Raw genomic sequence first — 14,194 nt, 5'->3', positions numbered from 1 at the left:
GTCAAAGTGATGAGCAAAGAAAATGCCAGTATCAAAAATATTCTTCAGGCTTTTCCAAAGCTGCTCTTTCAAGAAGCAGAAGGAAGAGGTGCGTTGTAACGATGGCTTTGTATGCATCCCCATCGTAACCAGCTCCTCACAGTTGCTTTCTGAAACTCAGGAATTATCACTAGAAATTTTCTAAGCCTGGCATCTGCCTTGGAGGTGAACAGTTATATTGCCTGAGCCAGAAGAATTTTCTTGTTCTTTGTTATAAGGGAATAGGACAAAAGTATACTTTCCTGCTGGGAAAAAAAAAAGTCACTGGTCTCTTCATTTGCATTTTGTTTTTAATTATTACAAGAATGGACTCGTTGCTTTGTTGATTTGTCATAATCATTTAAAATTCAGCTTTACAGATTTCTCAGTCTGTTAAAAACACTGTTTTCATTATGTCCTCAGATGTGCAGTTTTCATTATTTGCTTCTGAAAAAAATTACTGGCTTTTTAAAAGGGTGTTTACTACCAGGCAGTCTTATAGCAAGGCACATATCTGTCCTTAGGCAGCCATATTCCTCAAAATCTGAAAAAAACCCGTAACTTCTTGCCATGCTGAGGATATACTGTATTCTTATATGAACCATCTGGTTTTGATGGAAAGGCAAGAACAGATGATCTGAACTGGCCTGTTAGTGCAATAGCAGCATAATTCTGTGCTGGGTTGCAGACCCAGGATTTAGGTTGACCTCATCACTTCTGTCCTCTGTGCCACTGGAGACCAGTGGGGTGCACTGGTGCATCCATCCTTCTTGGGAAGAGTGCAGCCAGCACTACTGCTCGTGCGGCCATTGCCAACTCATATCCATATTGCTATGTTGAAGGCCATTCCTTAAGTCTTTTGGGTTTGCCTCCTGCACAAAAGACACATATGCAGTTTGTTAGGAAGAGAAAATAGAAAAGGTTGGTGTCAATGCCACTGAGGATGAATTTAACGGTGAATAGTAAGCTGCCTGGATGTTTCGATGTCAGGGTGGCCTTATTACTGTACATACTTACAGAGGATTTTATAATCAATTGCAAAGCTGTTTGATGGTTTTGACGTGTGACATATATACAAGGGTGCACTAATCGCTGATTTAATATAATGCTTAGCCCTGTTGTGAACACTGTCATTTGTTTAGTGCACAAATCATATTAAGCCAACCACCAGCTATAATTTTGGAAATTGGTGGAATATTCCTATAAAGAAGCACAAAAGATTGTAAAGATTGAATAAGTTCATTGTCTTAGTGACCAGTTGGGGAGGGGGAGGCCATCCTCTTTAATTTTTTCTTCTTTTAAAAATACTTTGTGGTTCAGCAGCACAGACACTGCATATCTTTGTATCCCCACACAGTCACTATGTTAATAGCTGTTTGCTAGCTGTGGTCAGTTAATTTAAAAAAGCTGGCACGCTGGTATTATAGGTCACAATAGATTATTCTTGAATCAAATGTAGTATTGTTGCTTCAAACCAAACCCCCACCCATGACAAAATTCATTATAGCTCTTTAATTTATAATAGTGTTTGAAAGGATGAACCTCAGATGATATGAAAGGAGATTCAGTTTCTTAAAATTTTCTCAAGCCATGCATCATCCTGTTCCTACTTTGCTCTTGCTACACGTATAGACTCCATAAGGGGTTACTGTTGGTTCAGGAATCTAGCACTTCTTTGTTTTGTTGCAAATATGAAAATAGATTATAGAATGTTCACTGACATGATGAACATGGGTAAGGTCCTAGAATATATTTCTCCCCTGAATGTAAGTTATATACATTTCTGTTATGCACATAAATGCAAGGGAGTCAATCTAAAATACGTTTTATTCAATGTATTGCGACGGCACAAAAACTCCAGGCCCGTCATTGACTCAGTCAGTCACTGGAAGCCTGTCAATGCATTGGAGAGTAACTAGGCTCTCGAAACTCACTTGCCCTGCAATAGCCGTCATACTCCAGGTGTTGGCTGATATGCCAAGCGGCATCCCTTTCTGACGAGAGCCTCAACTATTCTTTTCAGACTGGAATGGAGAGTTTAGGGGGAGCTCAAAAGCTTGAGAGGCGTTTGCTAGCTGCTAGAATAAAAAGCTGAGTTGGGACACATCAGTTTTCCTTTCTGGCTCTTCTGTCAGAGCAGTGGATACCTGATTCCTACAGCTTATAAAATTATTGCAACAGCAAAAGTTAATATTAAAAACAAAGCAAAACCCTTGATGATTCTCTACAGAAAGAATCTCCTTCCTGGGACCCAAAAACCTCTGTTCCATGATGGTGGTGGAGTGAGGTGGCTGGGAAATGCTCTGGCTTTCAGTCCGGTGGGAGCAGGGGGTTTGAGAGACAATATGCCCAATCTCTAGTTCTCGTTTTTGAAAGTCGTGAGTCCTGTGGATGGTATCTGATATACCCACCTGCATGGTAGCACTTCAGCGTAGATAGGGAGAGATTTTTTAGACCCCCCCCCAAAAAAATCAACCACACAACACTGCTGTTGTGCCCTTTCCTACTACATTTGACAAAGATAGAGTTTCTGGTCAAAAGGAGAGAGAAAGAGATATATATAGACCTAGTGTCCATTGCCCTTTTCTCATCCATCCAAACAGTCATGTGGCTGTGTCTAGGGGAGCTGTTGGGGGTGGATCCAAATGTCTGCTGCTGTGAATAACTTGAATTCGGATAGGAATACTTACAACAGGAGAAACAGAGACACCTTCCCTGGAAGAGTCAGTAGATAGAAGTTTCAGCTGATGTGTGAAATGTGAGTCTTCAGTCTGAATTAGGGGACAGGATCTTGATCTTTCAGATCACAGGGGAGCATGATAATTATGGAGCTGTTGCCTTTTCTGGAGTGGGATGAGTGTGTGCCCATTTCTTCTCTGGTTTATCGTATAAAAATAATTGGTTTGCAAGCTGAAGTGGGCTTGGAAAATTTTTGTAGGATGATGGAAGATGATGGATGATGTAGGAATTTTGTAGGATGCAGAAAATGGATTCCCACCTATTGCTATGTCTGAACTTCAGGAAACAATGCTGTGCACCTCTGCACAGAATGTTGTTTGCCATGCACTTGAAAGCCAGCACATGCCTTCCCTGTTCAACACATTAAGCAATGGAGACATAGTCCTATCACAGGACTTAAGCATCTGTAAGGGATGCAGAAGTAAAATGTATACCATTTTAACTCCCTGTGCTTGAATTCTACACACACATAACTGGCAAGTATTATGAAAAGGAAAAATATCAGTTCTTCAGGCCAGTGAGAAAATTCTCTAATGGTGAAGATTTCTAAAAACAAACAGATTGCTTCCATGAGGAATTTAGAATGAAATATGTGATAAGTTATAGTCAGTCATTAACATTTGTTGAACATTCTACTTATTATTAGTGTTTCGTATACTTCTGGTTCAAACATTTCGTGGAAAAAGAGTGGAATAAATGGAGTAACACTAACCAGATGGTCCTGTATGTGGAATTTCTAAAGCTTTTTGTGTACTTTATGTCGAAGATAACAAATCACATAGGTCAACAGCTAGTGTCAACCAGTGAGAAATGATTGTACATTTTAAGGAAGAAAAGCTCTTGAGGTCTTAGTTGCATTGGTGTCAGGGATTCAATTTTGTGGTTTTCGTGTGGAAATGAAGATGCTTCCAAGTGAGGCACACTGTAGAAAAAATGTTTAAAGAGGGGTTTGTTTAGATTCCAAAAACTAGGTTATCTTAGACACATTTAGGTTCAGAACATCTCCTCCTTGCTTTTCATTTAATTATGTTTCTATTTTATCTGTGGCATCTGCAGAGGATAAAATATAGGAATAATTAGGAATAGAGCTAGCTGATGAAAAATTAAGACTTTGCAATATTGTTTCTTTATATGCTGTTCTTAAAGTTTAAAAAATCAGAAAATAAATCTGCAGTATGTTTTGCTTTTTGATAAGTAGCTTCATATGTTTTAACATTTTGAGAGTCATACACTTGCTAAGAATATCTGTCTGATCTGTGGCATATCCAAGTCATCCATCCCTGTAGTATCTTGCCAGGTCACTGTAGTCCTGCTGAAATATTTTGATACCGAATTTCATCCAAATAAATAAATAGTGTATGATGGTGCCATCTATAGCCTAGACAGCTCAAGGGATTAGTAATTAGTTACATAGCCTTTTACTTAGGGATCGTTACTTAAGATCAGACTCGGAATGTCACTTTTAGCCATGGGCTTGGCAAGTTGAAACAGTAGTTTCTTTCTGATCCTTGTCAATGAGGTAATGTCTAAGTCAGCTGGAGCAAAGTAGAAGTAGAAACTGAATTATAATTTCATTTCTAGAATTGATTTCTCAAACTCAGTTTTATGTAAAGGCAATGGGGCAACTTTTTAACTACTCTCTACCTGTTCCATGAGTACAAATGAAATCAACTTCGCGATACGTTACCCAGAAAACTTTCATTAGCATTACATCCACTAAAGGAGACAAGCGTGACATAGTTTCAAGTATATATGCCAAAGGTTGTTGCATCACAGAAAAAAGCAGCAATGGGATGAGCAATTCAGAGCTAATGATCTTTCTTTCGTAAGACCATCTCCTTCCTATACCTCAATAGATACATCTAGATAATGATCCAGGAGCTACAAAAATGGAAATTTCCTTAAAACTGAATTGATTACCTATGGCCAGCTTCTAGATAGACTTCAGAGAAATGAACCATTCTGGAGGTGCAACCTTACACGTGTGCAGCAGTGGTCTTAACTTTTTGCTGTAAAGTTAAAACATCAACTGTAAAAAATGCAGCTTTGGTAGAGTTCTTTTCTCTTGTTCAAATCAATATTGAAATTAGAAATTAGTATATTCCTGCAAAGGAGAACATTTTAGATTTTCTGCTAAGGGTAGACCTTCTTTTTTAAACAGACAGTGTTTAACCTTTGAATAACTCCTCAAGCTAGGATTGTCTCTTCTAGAAGACACTTGCTGTTAGTGGCAGAAGAAATTTCACTTTTGACACATGTACAGTGAAGCAAGGTAGAGGTTTATTCAGCATGGCATCTTCCATACATGATGCATCCCTAAGCATTTTGCAAAGTGGTGCCATTTTCTAGAACCAGAGCTGTAGAACAATAGAAGAGCCGTAGGCAAAGGAGGAAAGATGAGCTTCTCAGTGAAAGTAAAACCAGATTCTTATGGATCAAATTGTGTTTTATTAATCATGTTAGCACCAGTGACGGTGATGCAGGGTGGATGGAGAAGTGGGGGAGGATGGGATTGTGTGTGTGTGTGTGTTGTGTTATTTGCAACGTGGTGAATGGTATTTATATGCTATTTCCATTGTGATGAAATGACCACACACAATGCATTTATGGGTTCTCACTGCAATGACTGTACTCATCATACCTTACTAGCTGAACACAAAATGAAAGTGTTGCTTTCTAGTAGGTGGTAGTGCATCCTTGTAGAGGCAGAGCGCCTACATAATATTTGTTAAGCCAGGGATCAGTAAACCTACCTGGATGACACTTTTAATTTTGTAAGAAGTTATAAAATACAAAGGGATTTTCTGAAACACTGCTTGAAAGAGAAACAGAAAAGAAAATGAGTTTTCTCTTGTATTGTTTTAGGTTTGTACATCATATTTTACTGATAATTTTAGACTAGTGGTAAAGATCGGATGACGAAGTGACACATTCTCTTCTCCATTATGTATGTTCATGAATAATATCTTCTGTTGCGCACTTAGATTTGTGTATTTATGCTTTGGTTTATGTGTGTGCATGCTTGTGCAAAGGTATACCTCTAAAGGTGTAAATTTTTGCTTATGAAGTTAGATGTGCAGTTCTCTCTATTGTTATATCCTTTTTTGTGATGTTTCCTTGAAATATGTATAAAAATAGGGCAAGAGAGACCCTGTTTTGTCTGTAAAATGCCTTGGTAAATGCCTGTCACATTTACCTAGTGTTATATTTAGACTGGAGCTGAAGAAATCACTAAAACAGGTACCCGAAAGCTCCTGAAAGCGATTTAATGTGAGAGCTGATGTGGAGGCAGCAGCTCTCTGTTACCAGTTCCTGGTCACTGACTAATGCACCAAGCTCCTCTGACGTGTGACCCGTTGATGTTGGCAGCTCATCTCTTCTCAGGCTATTGCAGTGCTGGCTTCTCCTCCCTAATTATCGCTGCGCCCTCCACACACAACACGCGCGCACACGTTCCACTTAGCCTCGCCCAGGCTCGGTGCCATCCCTCGCAGCTGCCTCCAGTGTTTTCTCGTGGTGGGAAATCCCATCAGTCCGGGCGGAGAGGACTCGGGCACCAGGTTTGCATCTTGCAGGTCCAGCTGGGAAGCCCCAGCAGGCAAGAGCACAACAAGAAGGTACAAGTCCAGCGCTGAACTGTTGAAGTCCAACAACAGCAACTCAGCTGTGAACTTGGAGAGGGTGGAATTGTACACAGGGAGTAAGTTTGCCTTATAGTTAAAGTAAAAAGATAATTTTGTTTAGTTCAGTAACTCCGTTCAGACGATTTTACAAAATGTTATACAGTTTTGAGGTCCTGCAGTCAAGGATCTGCCAGCGGATGTAATATTAAATGATTATTTGCCAGGTATTTGGATTTTCTAGGAGCAGCCCACAGCCTGGAGGCTCTGCATAAACTAGGAGTAGGGCTATCCCCTGCCCTGAAGAGCTAACGTGCTCAGCTCTGTTTCCAGATGTAGAAACCCAGTAATCCTGACTGAATGCCCTATTATTGTTCAGTAGTAAAAATTGAGATTGGGGTGTTTGCAGTGTGAAATGTCTTGCTGATTTGGGCCCTGATCTTGCAAATACTTACCATTATGCTTATTGTTATGTAGATGCATACTCCCACTGAGTACTCCAGGTTGTATACATAAATGTTTTCATAAGTCTTAGAGATCTGGTTTGGTAAGTGCAAGCACAACATGCGTAACGCACAATCTCAGCTGCTTCTGAGATCCTGAATCTCTGCCTGGAGACAGATATAGCAAGCTTCAATATGAAGCCGCTCTAGATTAAGTTTTTAGTATTACAAGCTTGATTTATGTGTGGCAAGAACAGTTGGTTGGGATATATTGAAAGAAAATGCATCCCATCCATTAGCAAAGAATGCAATAATTAGGAAAGGAAGAGACCTGACTCAGAACGTGTGATATGACTCAGAATTGTGTCCTCGAGTCATTATGCAGACAAAAAACCCCACCACTCGCTTCAGTGCAAGTTTTGCATGTGTAACAGCTGTCACAGCCAGACCATTAATCAGCTGAACCACCACACAGGTGGAGGATGAGAAACCACCTTCTGTGCTAGAGGTTGAACATAAAAATTATTTTTCATGGGGTCCGTCTGTCTGTGCTGCTGTAGCTGCAGCAATGCAAATCTCCAGTGTAGATCTGTTTCTCCACTGGCATAAGAAGTTTTTGCATAATTTCCTCTTTTAAGCATAGAGGGAAAAATATAGATTGTAGTTAAATGCTAGAGAGACCATGATTTTGCTCTAAGCTATGTTTCTCCTGCTAAAACTATTGCAACAAAAGGCACACATATTTCATTTTACTTGATATATTAGTGTACTATGAACTCATACCAATTGCATACAGTTAGTTAGATAAATAAACAGCTTACTTTTGATTGTGTGTGTTAAAATACCCCAGGTTATTTTGCTAAATGATGTCATTTATCATTCCCTGCTGTGTATAATGACTGTTTGTGAAAAACAGAGGTTTTTATTTTCTCTCCTGTCCACCCCCAAACCAAAAAAGAAAAAAAAAGTCTAATCAGAATAAGCACATCCCTTGAAATACAGACACTTCCCACCCCCTCTCAGTTTGCATCATGTGATATGGCAAGACATCAAATGATACAAGGATATGTAATGTGACAATAAATGAAAGATAAATTAGAAGAATGTTGTTTGGATAGACTGTTCCTTATTCATTTTGGATGATAAGAATTTAGTCTTAATTTCTGACATACTCATTTTATCAGCTAAATTTCCTAATTTGTATTATTACAGATAATTACCAACATATATTTATTCTTAAAACTTTATTTGTTCAATTAGAAGGTAGATTTCAGCCTTTATCTTTGTAGGTAGCTGATCCAAGACAGTTTTATGTAAATGGCTTAATTAATTGGTACCCTTCAGTTGAAACAGTAACTTACAAAGGAAGTAATCCTTTTCGAGTGGCATAAGCTGTTTAAAAAAGGCAAAAAAACCACAATATTTTTCTCAGGCACCTTGGCACACAATTATAAGTTATTTGACAGAAGTAAATGTAATAAACTGCAAGGCTTCTTCCCAAATTATGTTTTTGCTATGTAATTAAAATAGCATCAACCTCAAGTGCAGTGGCTCTGTAGTCTTCAAATCTACATTATTAAGAGACTTAATTATGCAGAATTACAAAACTTTCTTATAAATGGTTCAACGTGTTGGTGGTAAAGATGTGATCTGTGTGGCCTACATCTTAAGTTTACACTCTCTCTCAAGCAATTAGTTGTTTCCAAGTGTTTGGTGCATTGCCCTCCCTTTCAGGCTATCCTTGGAAAAACCTGCCATGCAATGCTCTTCGAGGATGTGGTGACGGGACTTTTCCTTATGGCTATCTGACAACGGTACCGATCACTCCAGATGACCGTCCGCCATCAGTGCTGTTGTTGCCAGAGCTGGGCTAGCCTGGATTGCAACTGCAAACTGGTGTCCTGACACATATTCTAGAAAGGAGGAAAGGGAGTTTTGGGTATTCTTCTCTCTCCGCCTGCCATGCACCGAGGTCCATTTGTTGTAGAAACTAAGCCTTCAAGCAGTGTTTTCCCCGGTTGCGTACTACTCTACAAAAGTAAGGGGCACTCCATAGTGGAATTAATTTGTAAAACCCAAAAGAGGGTTCTTGAGATCCTATATGTGATGATAAATCTCTTCTTTTCCTGAGCAGGTCAAAATGGCCTTGATTCTGAGTGTTTGCATGGCACGGCGTGGACCTCTTTTTTAGTTTTACGCTTTCCATTCATAAGAATAGCGGGAGGAAATAATACATGATCCTTTTAAAAACAACCAATTCTTCATGTGGTTAATAAAGGAAATTTAAAAATACACACTGCGCCCACCTATCTCCTCTACTGCTTCCTGTTATACTTGTTTCTGAACTTCATACCAAACTGGTGATCCTGGAGGAGGGGGGAGGGTTGAGTGGGTGAATGAATACATGTCTAGAAATGTGGCAACTTTTCAGTAGAGATGCTCCAATGCTGTCCTCATTATTGTCCCATTTTATTTGGCAGAGTGACTCTTTTCCCCTTAAATGTGCAAGGGTTTAATTAATACATTCCAGTTGTCAAACCCAGTTCAGCTTGATGAGCAGGAGAGTGTAGAAAAGCTAGATTATTTGTTTGCATCACTAGGCAATGGGGAAATACCTCCTCCATTGGTTTTCTTTGCAAGTAGTGACAGCAGCGTTCTGACAGAGACAAAGGGATAAAAAATGTGCTGGAAGGACTAGAAGAATTAATTTGTAATAGATAATTGGATCTGTATGGCAATGATACAAGTTTGGAGGAAACTCGAGCACAATAGCTCTCTAGGTTTTTAGGTTTCACTCTCTTGTCAAAATAGCATCTGCATGCCTTATGCATTTTAAAGTTTAAATAAGAATATACATAGCTCGCTGCCTTATTTAGCTGCCCCATCCATTGTCTGACAAAGGCCTGGATATGCTTATTTCTATTATGAATTAAAACTCAAGAAATAAATTTTGCTGTTTGTTGGGAAAGTGGTATGGTATTGCTGTTTCTTTCCTCTCTTGCAAAAGTTAATTTTACTCTTGCACCAGCCGCTGAGACAACTGTCTTTTGAGTTTTGCAAGCCTCATCTTTGTTGCTGACTGATCCTACAGCAGATCCTCAGAGAAGGGCGTAGTTCAGTGTTACAAGAGATTGTCTCATTCAGTGGAAGCATGGGTCCATCCTGTGAGGATATTGAATGTCAGGGTTGAGACGTTACTTGAGTTCAGTTCTGTAGAGAGCCAGTGAGGAAAGCAGAGTACCGTGGGGATGTGCTCTCAACGACGCCGGCTGCTGAGGTGGGCTGATGGTGTCCGTACCAGTTGCAGATTTTTCAGAGTTGGCAAATTTGTCCCTAAATATATCTAAATGCAGTAATCAAGCCTAGAGGTCATAAATGTAGGTAACCGTGGCTGGTAACAGAGCAACTAACAAATGGTGACAGTGCGTTATTTTAAAAAAAAAAAAGAGTTTTATTGGAGGACGATCAACATTGCTCCCCTCCTTTTAAAAAGGTGTTACGGGTGATCCCTGAAATTATAAACCTGGGAGGCACCGCAGTGTAAAGAAATATGGTTGAGAGAATGATTAAAGATCAAGTTATAAAGGAATTAGCTGAGGATAATATGATGGGGACAAATCAGCACGATTTCTATAGCCTGTCAGATTTCTTTGAAATAGTTAACAAATAATGGATAAAGGAGAACCAGTGGATATAATTTATTTAAACTTTCAAAAGGGTTGGATAAAGTCTTTTAAAGGAGGCAATTAAGGAATCTTGCTAACAATGGGGTAGGATGTAAAGTCTTGTCATGGATTTAAAACTGATTTAAAGACTGAAAGTTAAAAGTAAGATTAAATGCCCGTTTCTTACTGCTGGAAGGAGACAATAATGGGTGTTCAGGAGTGGGGCTAGGAATGGTAGACTTTGGGTTTTTTAACGTATATATTTTATTAAATTGCTATTGTGCATAGAATATAATTAGGTAGTATTCCCTAGGAAATACTGTAGGTTAGTATTAAGGATCTGTGTTACACAGACTGCTCTAGTGCTGTCGTGCTGTATTGAAAAGGAAAAGAAACAGGAAAATAGAGTGAACAATAGCAATAACACTTCCCCTAAAAGATGCTTCTCCCCTGAAAAAACATCAGCTGTTTGTTGCACCAGCTAATCTAAACTAGCGCAACTCATGAAACACACCAGCCCCGATCCAAGAACAAAATCAAATTTCAGTCTAAAATGTCCAGGGAAGTTTTGTCCAGCCTTTGGTGAACTCGGCATATCTGCCCATTTACTGCAGTCAGTGTTCGCCGCAGTGGATCTGTGATCTCTGCTGGTGCTGGCATCGAGGCACTCCAGCGCTGAGACAGCTCGAGCCTCAGGTAGGACTGGGAAGGAGAGTAGAAATTGTAGAATAGCTCTGCAAAACTAGGCTAGTTCAGATAACGTGGTTTTGAATAAGATTTGTCACAGAAAAGGTAAAAGAAAGATATGCAACAGAAATGTGCATACAGTTAGAGTGAACTTGCAAGCCCTGAATCTGTCATGACTCATCAGGCAAGTGACTCTGGTGCCGTCCCACTCAGGTCCATGAGGACACCTCCAGGTGCAATAGCTGAGAAAGAGATGGGAAGTTTTGCTCCATGCCAGGTGTGGCCTTATCTTCAAGAGACTGTCTAGCCCAGATAACAGGTGCCCTCCCCCATTATCTAGCAAAGATGGAAGAATTTTCAGAACAACGAGAGATGTTGAGTAGGAAATTCCGGATGAGAAAAAATTAAAACCTGTGATTATTTAATATGGGGAGGAGAAGGGTGATCAATTATGGAACAAGTACTACAACAAAGGCTGATCAGAGGCTTGCACTTACTATCCTGAAAGTCAAAAGTCACCTGTATTTAATGGATGTGTGGAAGGAGAGGGGGTGGAGAACGCTTCTCTCCCCTGGTAATAGGAATCTCTTGGCACAGGGTATTGCTGCAGACAGCCAGTTCTTAAATCTTGTAGCAGGGTGCATTATCATGAAGAGTATCATGTAACAGAGTTAGCTAAGGTCTGCCTGGTACTGAATAACACCAAATAAAATCACTCGTGTTAGTCACTCTACCCCCAAATTTCTGCACCTTGAATTTAGTATGCTCCTGATGAATGAGGCTGTCAGGAGTGAAACTGAATGCAGGGGACTATATTTAAGCACAGTAGCAGAATGATATTTCGATGGTTAATTTCTCTGATCTTCTGTTGAATTTAAATTTGCCTACAGTGGTTTCCCAGTTTCAATTAGTACACAAAACAAACTTTGCGTATTTTCTGAGATTATGTTCTTCATTATACGTTGCTGTAGTTTTATGTGTTGTTGCCAAGAAATCTGCTTTTGACAAATTGCACAGGAGGCATTTTGAGATTGTGATGGAGTTGATTGAGTTTTGGCCAAATCCTGTACACTTTTATCACTGAAGACTGAAATACAGATGCTTGTTACACTAAAATATATAGAATTTGCTTTGGCCCTGAAAATCTGTGTCACATTTTAAAATAACCAATTTGGGTACAATTTGAGTTAAGTGGCAAGTAAACAATGCAAATGAAACTGTTTTGTTAGCTAGAAAGTAATTGAAAATCTGCAAGTAATTATAAATTGGCAATATACAAGTCTCCAGGAAGCTGAAAGGAATACTTCGCTGATATATTGTTTAGTTACATTCAAAATTAACTTACCCTGCACAGTTTGTGCAAGAGGTTTTGTTGCTTATTGTAACTTTACTTTTGAAAAATGAAACAACTCGGATTTCATAAGAAAAAAAAGTGTAATTTTTTTAATCAAAGATAACTCTTCTTATATTATATGATTTCTTTATTTCACATGGGCCTTGAGCTTCAGCTTTTGTATGTAGGTTTGAATTTCTTCAGTGTTTGTCAGTATTCTAAGTTTTGATTGGCACCTTCATTGTGTTTTTCGACTCATCATCTCAACACATTTCTCGTGCATTAATGTAGCTGTACAATACCTTTGAGAAATAAGAATGTGTTGTCACATACGAGAAGAAATTCTTTGCTTGTATTTGCTTGAAAAAAGTATGGGATTGGCTGGAAAACATCTATTGTCAATGCCACCTAGATCTGTAACACTAGGAGCTAGTCAAAACACCCAGATAATTGTCATGTGGATTTGTGCTGCCAGGATGTGTGCCATGTGCAGACGTCAGGTTTTGGTGAATATCAGCTTTTGTTGTTGAAGATTTGTTATTTAATAGGACCGTGTAAATACCCAAGTTTTTTTTAAAAAGGATAAATCAATGTGAGTATTTATTACAACTCAGTTTAACAACCCTTGATGTATATAACATCAATCAAAAAGCATTTCACAGAATTTGGAGAAGGGAGAGGGGGGAAAATATTGGTCTTAGAATGCTCTGAAATATCCTTTATCCCAGAGCAGCAGGCTGTGCTGGAAAGCTCAACACTGTCTCTATTTTGATCTCATCACCAAAAGCCCCAAGAGCCTCCACATCAGGTAGTGACCCGAACTCTGTCCTCCTGCTAGAAGTAAACGTTTTCAAGCTCATCCAAATTCAGAGTTGTTCAGGTAAGCTGCAAAAGATGCAAAGTAAGACTGGCAGGTTTTGGGGGGGAAAGGTAACACTGCAGTTATTGTTGTATTATTCTGTATTATGCAAATGGTCAAGCAAAAGGATATAAAGATTAAAACTTACTTCCTTGATTCAGATAGAGTATCAACAAGAAGAGCCACGGGGAGAACTCCTGGCTTACAGTACCAGGCTATCATCATTAAGTTGTATTCACCTACTTGGCAATTGCCTTCTCTGTAGAAAGCGTTTCACTGATACGTACTCTCGTTTAACAATCCTTGACTCAGAGAAATTTCAGACTTGAATGTCTTACAGCCCTGTGCTGTTTCTCTGTAAACCAGTGTTGATTAAGTGAATCCTACATTCTTCCGATATTAAATTTTTAACATAAAGTCTTGTAGTCAACAACTAGTAGAGATACCTTTTGAAACTTCTGACGTACCACGTAGAAATGGTTCAGCACTGTCCAGCGATACGGTGTGGGCACAGATATGATGCTTGAAAAGCTGTGTAGGAGCCAAAGAAGCTGGGGAGGGGTTTCCTAGTTAGTCCTGTGCTGAGGAGATCTGGGCAGCCTGTCATTAAAGGGAAAACACTTCAGCCAAGGAGCAGGAATAAACCTCTTTTCTTTCTGCAGTAAACATTTCCAGACAGGCCCGTCTCACGGTCCTTGTGGAAGTAGCTCCATTCATGCCATTTGGGACTCCAGCCTGTGAGTACAGGTTGCAGGATGAAATCCATAAATACTAGACTTAAAAAAGCGAATCTGCATCCAGAGCATTTTAATAAAAAGTTAGCTTGGGTC

The 14,194-nt window shown here is 39.3% G+C and overlaps 1 protein-coding gene across 4 annotated transcripts in view; it reads left to right on the top strand.

Moving 5' to 3' along the window:
* VTI1A (vesicle transport through interaction with t-SNAREs 1A) overlaps positions 1 to 14,194 on the top strand; it is a 272,754-nt gene that overhangs the window by 214,353 nt on the left and 44,207 nt on the right. The window lies entirely within an intron of this gene.

The sequence above is a fragment of the Mycteria americana genome, chromosome 6 (assembly GCF_035582795.1).
Source record: "Mycteria americana isolate JAX WOST 10 ecotype Jacksonville Zoo and Gardens chromosome 6, USCA_MyAme_1.0, whole genome shotgun sequence".
Lineage (NCBI taxonomy): Eukaryota > Metazoa > Chordata > Aves > Ciconiiformes > Ciconiidae > Mycteria > Mycteria americana.
Note: the sequence above shows the minus strand (reverse complement) of the source record. Positions and strands in the feature narration are given on the sequence as shown.